The sequence below is a fragment of the Cervus canadensis genome, chromosome 2, assembly GCF_019320065.1.
Source record: "Cervus canadensis isolate Bull #8, Minnesota chromosome 2, ASM1932006v1, whole genome shotgun sequence".
Lineage (NCBI taxonomy): Eukaryota > Metazoa > Chordata > Mammalia > Artiodactyla > Cervidae > Cervus > Cervus canadensis.
Window position 1 is genome coordinate 22,264,085 of NC_057387.1, and position 8,564 is coordinate 22,272,648.

Genomic DNA, 8,564 nt, shown 5'->3' on the forward strand with positions numbered 1-8,564 from the left:
GGCTGTATATGCCATGTGAGTCCCCTAAGGTGAAGACCGATTGACAGTCCTGTCTGAATCCTTGGCACTCAGTACAGAGACATGTTGGAGGTACTCAGCAGATAATTGTAGAATGAATGACACTGAATTATGAAAAATTTATGCACATGTTTTCTGGAACTAGACTGTTCTTCAAGTCATGGATACACACATAATTTTAATAGAAGGAAAACAACGTGGGGTAAAATGGTATAGGCCTAATAAGGGAATTGGAAGGAAAGAGGCACATTAAAATGTCAGAACGAAAGAGACCAACAGGAAGATAAGGAAGAAAGATAATACTGCAAATGAAATTGGTTCTTTAAGGCGGAAACAGTTTAAAGATAAAAGGGTGAAGAATAGGACATGGAATCAAATTAGACTTGAAGAGAAGGCACAAAAGTCAGGGCAGACTTGGTCTGGAAATGTTTCCTCTTGACCTTGGAGCCTATGGTTGCTTTTATGTATAATGAATAATATTAAATGAGCTTTTCATGTCACTTAAGTCCTTACCAATTTTTCATCAGACAAAGTGACTCTAGTTCAGTGATAATTACCTTGACCCAGATGCCATGTAAAGTAAGACCTTATTTACTATGCAAGAAATAAACTGGCTAAAGGGTTAGTTTCGACCAACCGATAGTGGTTTGCATCCATCAGACTTCTCTCAGGGATTCCCCTACAAATAGTGTAGGTAGGCAATGAGGTTTGATCTACAGTCTAAGGTGGCTCAGCGGTAAAGAACCCTCCTGCCATTGCAGGAGCCCCAGGAGATGCAGGTTCGATCCCTGGGTAAGGAAGATCCCCTGGAGGAGAAATGAGAACTTACTCCAGTATTCTTGCCTGGAGAATCCCATGGACAGAGGAGCCTGGCAGGGTACAGTCCATGGGGTCCCAAAGAACTGGACATGACTGAGCAACTGAGAATGCTTGCACACACAGTCTGGCTATACTGCAGTATTTAAGATGCTTTTGCACAGTCCACTTCTCAGGCCATGACTTGCTGTTTCCAGAAGAGGGCAGCAAAATTCCAATCTGAGGAGTCTTCACCACTTCCTCAAAGTAAAGCAGTATTTCCTTGAGAAGAAAACAACTGTACTGTAAAGAGAACAACAGCCCTTAAAAATTAATCATCTGTTAGGTGACAGATGAGGGAAAGCCTGATACTATAAATGCCATAACAAGCAGTCACTCATTTCAAATAATATTTCCCTTCTCCGTAATCTCTGAAGAAAATAAGTGGGGCTGTTTCTTTAATTTCACTTTAACAATTTGACCTGTGTGACCAGAACCCATCCCCTCATCCCCAGCCAGTTTTTCCATTTAACCCCAGATTTTCACATCTCACAATGCACTGGTTTTTTCAATAAAAATGGTTTTAATAGAAAAGTAAGATGTTCAGGCCTGATTCTTTCCATTTAAGATGCCTGGCTAAGTCCAAAGAATGATTTCCGAAGGTGTCCAAATGTCTCTCATGTAGTTTGTGCCATTTGGAGCAAATGTTATCTGTATCATCTGTATCTGATCTTTCTTTTTATTATTTCAGTTTGTTTTAAAATATCCTTGTGCTTTTAGACCTTCTAAGGACTCAGCAGCTAACGTTTAAACTGATCTTTTTTTGTTGTTTCTGAATTGTCCTTAATAGCATATATTGTACTCTCATACTTGTTTTCACATGAGGTTGATAGTCACGGTCACCATTTTACAGGTAAATTTTCTCATCTGTAAGCAGAATAGCTGCTGTCTGCTTAGAGAAGTACAGGGAGGTGCCTCAGATGACAAGAGGGTCCCCAGGGGTGGGTATTTTCCCTTCCCTAATAAATGATAGAAGAGCTGATTCAGAATATGATGCTTTTTTGGTCTGCTCTACTACAATCAGAGATGGGGTAGAAAGACTTTCAGTTATAGTTTTTCATTTTCTTCTGCATTTGTTGGTTCATTTCTGGCTCTGCCCTTTTGAAAAAAATGATCTGTTTCTCGCTCTACCCCCGTTTTGCCACCCCTAAGTCAGAGTCTTCTTTCCATTCCAGCTAAACCTCTTCCTGTTCTTAAGAATTGCATCACATTCTTGGCATACTGTAGACCAACACTCCCACCTTGGCACCAGGGAGTGTATGGGCCTTCTTTTTGGTTGAAAGTTCTTGTCTGGTGAGCACACAATATGTCACTCACTTCCTGACTTCCAGCCCTGGCTGAATTTGTCTCTTGGAAAAAAAAATATACTTCTCAGATTTTTGTTTGTTTATAATTCCCCTTTACCTTGGCCATATCCTTGGAATGAGCAAGATTTTCCCAAGTAGAAGCCATGTTGAAGGCCTTTTGAAGTAGAGGGTATGTGTGCCTCAATGAATGAGCTGTCTACCTTGTTCCTAATTCTTCACTTCACCCTCACTTTCAAGCCAGCCTAATCAGCATTGGCTCCCACAGTGTTGAAGGGCTGAAAGGGCTTTCACTAAACACAGTAATCTTCCCCCATCCCCCAATATTACCAAATCCAATGGATATGTCCGTCTCTATCTTGACTCTGCACAGCTTCTGATACTATTGACCTCCTTGACAGACTCACCATCTTCCTTCAGTTTCCACAGTTATTTTTTTCCTACTGTAGTCATGGCTCTTCAATATCCTTTGCAAGTTCCTTTTTCTCTAGTGTTAGTGTTCCTTAAGACCCATCCTATGTTAGCCTCTTTCCTTTACACTTTCTCTGAGAAGTCACATCCCGTTTCGTGGCTTTTGTTGAGATCTCTACGCCAATGACTTCCAAATCTCTACTTCTCCTAACTCCAGACTCAACTGCCTTCTAGAATCTCTCCACCTGGAAATTCCTGAAGCCATATTAGCACACTCCTTCAAACTATTCCTCCTCTAATGTTCCTCATCTAAATATATGTCACGATATCCACCCAGATGCTCTAGCCAGAAACCTAGGGTACATCCTTGATTACTCTTTTGCTCACCCTCCACCTTCCATCAATAACCAAGTCCAGTAAAATCTAATCCTTCGGATTTACCCACTTACCTTTATCCCTATCTGGCCCCAGTGATCACCTCTGGATTTCTGCAATTCTTTGCTAGTTTCTTGCCTCTAGTTTTTTTTTCCCCTTGGATCATTTTCTACCAATCACCAGAAAGTTTTTTATAAATGTAATTCTGACAAATTCACCTCCTTTGTTTAAACTCAATTACTTGCTTCCCACTGTCCTTAGGCTACAGCTCAAACTCGGCGTGGCTTATAAGCTCTTTGTGATCGGCAGCCTGCCTACCTGCTTTCAGTCTATGCCCCCCTCACACTGGATTCCAGTGTTTCAAATATATACCGCTTCCTCTTGCTTCTTGACCTTCACAAATACTCTTTACTTTGCCTGGAATGCTGTATCAGAACCTCAAACATACCTAGTCTAAATTCTACCCCCAAATTGTCGTTTCTCTGATTCCTCAATCATAATTTGGACACTTAATTCTAAATTAACTCTTGAATTAAAACCCAAATTAATCTTATCCCAGCTGATGTATTTCTTATTTCTCTGAAAAATACCATCCAAGGGTATGTTCTAATGAAAAATGTATTTGAACTAATTAACCTAGATCAGGATTGGCTTTTACCATAGCTGAATATAAACTGAAACATATTTTTAAAATTACTGGGATGTTTCCTTGATGATTATTCATCATGACATTCTGTCTTTGGAATTTTTTGTTCATTTCCAGTTGGCTTCTCCTGCTCTCCTGTCTTACCTCTCAACCCCTCCCCTCTGGTTGCCCTACACGTCCCCCTCGTTGGATCCAGTTTGCATGCAGTGGTAGCTGCTCTGGGGCTGCGGTTAAATAGAACTGCTCAGACTGCAACAGGAAAGCACTGAATCGAAAGCAAGGGAGAGGAAGCACAAACCGATACCCACCACAAAGCTGCTGAGTGCCCAGCATGACCCAAGCCGCACCCTCTGATGAGGAGTCTTGTGGAGGAGTAAGAAGCCACAGAGTTTAATAAATCATCAGCACAGCCCGTTCTCCACTTCCCGTGATCCAGCCTTCCTGGGTTACATGAATGTCACCAAGTTCTGTCCTAGGAAAGTGGGTGATGGCAGAATAGCCACCAGAGAAGTAGGGGGTAGGGGAAAGCCCCTCAGATGAATGACTGTGGACCATTTATCTCAAACTGTCCATAGGGTCCAGCTCTGTAAGCAGAAAGAATCCTGGTATATATATGAGTGTTTCAAAGGAGCTGTCTACTTGAGTGATTCCCAGATGTAGGTTCCCATGTTCCTTGAAATATCTTTCCTACCTGCCTTAAAAGCTGCTTAAGTACTGGCCAGTCCTTTTTTTATATTTTATAGCTGAAGATAGGGTCCTTGTGAGATACAGTCAGAGAGCTTTAAATTCACGTCAAGATATAAATGACTATTTTCAGATTCTCTCCTGACTTTGATGGAAGAAGAGAAGGGAATGAGGAGAGAGCATCACAGATGTATCCCCCTACTTTATGAATTAGCCCATGCCTGCCCTGGTTATTTATGTTTGTTGCCTTTGCTATCAAAGGAGATGCTATGGAGAGGGAAATGGCAACCCACTCCAGTACTCTTGCCTGAGAAATCCCATGGGCAGAGGAGCCTGGCAGGCTACAGTCCATGGGGTCACAAAAGAGTCACATATAACTTAGCAACTATCCCACAACAGCAGCCCTGTGGTTGCCAGCCTCCAGGGAGGCCATCAGTGATCCTGGCCTCTATTTATACCCCAGGTAGTCTCCCCACACCGAATCAGAGCTGAATTGTGTGGCCTGTTAATGAAGACGACTATATACAACTTCTGAGGATAGGTCGTAAAAGTCCTTGTGACGTTTGCCTTGTGCACTGGGCTCACCTTTCTGGGGAAGTTAGCTGCCATGTCCTGAGGACCACGTAGGAGTAATGGAGGCCTCCTGCCAGCGGCCAGCGTCATGTGACTTGCTAGCCGTGTGACTGGGCTACCTTTAAAGTAATTCTCCATCCCCGATCAAGCTTTCAAATGATTGCAGTCAATATATGAATAAAACCCATCAAAATGAAAAAACAAACTCCTGAGCCCCCCCAAAATCCTGGCCAAACCCACTGAAACTATAAGAAAATAAATGTCTATTATTGTTTTACCAAAAAAAGGAAACATTAATTCTTCAGCAGCCAGAATTCTTGGGAAGGAGATGAAAAGTGTGGAGAAATGTGTAGTAACTAGGTCTAGATTTTAAACACTGGTGAGGTGGGGGACTCCTTGAAATTGCAGAGTCTCACAGTGACTCAGTCCTTATTACCTCAGAATCTGGGGAGGTGAGAACTGGGCCCTGCTTTTGCAGCTGGAGAGACAAGAGGACAGAGACCAGAGGTCGCCATCTTGGTCTGCAGGAAAAGCTGTTTTGCTTGGCTGGAAGTGGGCACTTGTGTCTTCACAGAGTGCCAGACTCACACTTCAGATAACAGAACAGGAAATACGGTTAGTACAGCAGGGAGGGGAGAGAGAACTTACTGTGTACCCAAGACTATTAAATTACCCAGGGGCCTCTCTGCATCACACTTTTCTGTCCTTTAAGCAGCGGGGACCCACTATGGGGAGCACTGGGAAGCAGGTGAAACGTGTCCTGGAGATCCATCTGTTTCTCTTGCAGCATTCTTACCCCTCTTGTCATGTTCAGCTTCTTACTTCTCTTCAACCCAGAAAATCTTCCAAGATCCAGATCATCAATGAAATTTAAATGGAGTAATGTGGGCACCTTGATAGGAGGTGAGGGAAAGAATTCTGGAGTGGATGGACCATCTCTCTCACAGGCCAGAGCCACAAGTGGTAAAAATATGACCTCTGTTTTAGTAACCCCAAAAGCAGTGAGTTGGAAGGGATCCTAGTCAAGGAAAAAAGGGAACGGAGTTGTAGTCAGATGACTTTGTTTTGAAACTGTCCTCCCTCCTCCTTCCTCCCTTTCCTCTCAGAAAGGAGGAGAGGGGAAGATAACCATAGAATGGAATGCTCCTTGAAGCTCACAGCAATGGGGCCAGCTTCTGAAGCCTGAGTGCCCTGCCCAGGGTCTGCCCACTTTTTTCAGCAATCAAGGACATTCCTCCTGCTAAACCCTCAAGTTGTGTTTAATAATTATCTGTGATCCAAGCTGCAAGGGCAGAGTGACTTTGCTCCTCTGGTGCCATCTTTCAGCTGGTGATCTGCCTTAATACATTCCATTCCTTAAGGAAATTCATAATATGAGTACAAAGAAGGGAAGACAAGGAGTGTGAGCTAATTTCTGAAAAAAACTTACTTATGAAAGAAGAGAGAGGTTAATTAGAGGGCATGTGGAGTAAAGAATGGATTTCACTTTTTTTTTTTTTAATGAAGAGAGGTTTAGTGATGTGCACAAAGAGTGTAGTGAGAGATCTTGAGCAAGTTACTTCATTCCTAAACATTGATTCTTTCATCTGGGGAAAACAGGAGAGGTTTCTATGAAGATTACAATTAAAATCAAACCGACAGTAACTGCTTGTGCACTGCAAAGCCCTTTTAAATGTGTTAATTATTGTACCTATCATCATCTAATAACTATACAGATGAGTAAGCCCTGGTCACAGCTGTGTCGTCTCTGTCTCTTATACCCTGTATGACAGAGCTGTGAGGAAGAGATGAGCTCTTGAGTAGGCAGGGCCAAGACACCCAAGGAAGAAGCTAATTAATAGTGGTGTGATATGTTTCTTGTCATGCTTTGAGCCTTTGGAGAATGGTGTCTGTGTGTGCACACGTGCATGTATGCATTTTACATGATACTTTGTTACCAAATACTACTAAATGTAGCCTATTCTTCACCTTTCACTGTATTCTTATTTTAATTAACTTATCTATTACCTTTAATTCTTATTTAAAAAACAGATACATTTTAGATCTCTCCAAAAGGCTCTAATTTAGAGAAAACATTTTTAGAAATTAAAACTACCCTTCTTGAAATGCAAGGGAATGTACAAATAATATTTAGATGTGAATTTTTGCTTAGACAAAGGAGCATTTTCCTATAAGTTACCTGCTGTTAATCCACAGCTTTTGTAGGAAGGGTTAACCTCTTATCTTTTCTGGCTATTTGCAGGATTGTATTATAATTTTGCTTTGAAGCAAAATTGGCCACAGTAATCGTGAGTCCTTTACAAAACACTTCCCATCAACTCTACCCAGTATTATACACTCAGCAAAGCAGTCTTTATCCTCATTATCATTTGCTTTGCCCCTTTCTTTGAGCCATCTCACCCCTGTTCCTACACAATTTGCAATAAAATTATCCTGCGAATTCCACTCCCACATTTCCTCTCCCTTTCCCATGTGGCTTTCTAACATTGAGGTGATTTATGCCTTCATTTCTTGGTGCACCTCTTTACCTATCCCTTATCATCCCTCCTCCACTCTTTAGTCCGTACTCCTCTTCCCCTGGCCCCTCTGCACCTCCAGCATTTATTGCTACCAATCCCTCAGGCCAATCCACAGCATGCTCCTTCATGCATTACACGAACAAATGTTTTGAGGGCGCTGAACAGAACAACCTGGTGTCTCTTTCCAATAATGAATAAAAATAGCTGTATTCAGATATAATTTATGTACTGTAAAGTTCACATGTTTAGGGTGTACAGTTCAATGGTTTGGGCTTCCCTCGTGGCTCAGTGGTAAAGAATCTGCTTGCCAATGCAGAAGACACGTGTTCGATCCTTGGGTCGGGAAGATCCCCTGGAGAAGGAAATGGCAATCCACTCCAGTATTCTTGCCTGGGAAATTGCATGAACAGAGAAGACTGGTGGGCTACAGTCCATGGGGTCACAAGGAGTTGGACACGACACATAGCAACTGAACAACAACAATTCAATGGCTTATAGTATATATGTAGTTTTACATCTATTACCTTAATCAATTTTAGAACATTTTCATTATCCCCTCAAGAAATCTTATACCAGTTAATAGTCACTCAATATTTTCCCTCACCACTTCACCCTTTTGTGCCCCCTAATTCTGGGTAACCAATAATGTACTCTTTCTTTTTATTGATCTGCCTCTTCTAAACATTTTACGTAAATGAGATCCATACATTAGTGGTCTTTTGTGACTGGCTTCTTTCACCTACATACTGTTTTTCAGGTTCAACCATATTGTAGCATGTGGTATCTGTACTTCATTTCTTTTTATTGCCAAATAATGTTCCATTGTATGGAATATTTTCGTTTATCCATTCATCTGTTGACCGACTTTTAGGTTGTTTTCATTTGGAGGTTATTATATGAATAAAACTACTATGAACATTTATGTGCAAGGTTTTATATGGACATAAGTAGTTTTTTTTTTGATAGATACCTTAAGGTAACTCTACTTTTAGCATTTAGAGGGACTGCCAAATTGTTTTCCAAAGTGGCTGCACCACACTTCTTATTTTCTCATAAGCAGTATATGAGGGTTCCAGTTTCTTCATATCCTAACCAAAATTTGTTAATGTCTGTCTTGTTCATTAAATCTAGTCTAGTGAGTGAGAAGTGGTATCTCATTGTGATTTTCATTTTCATTTC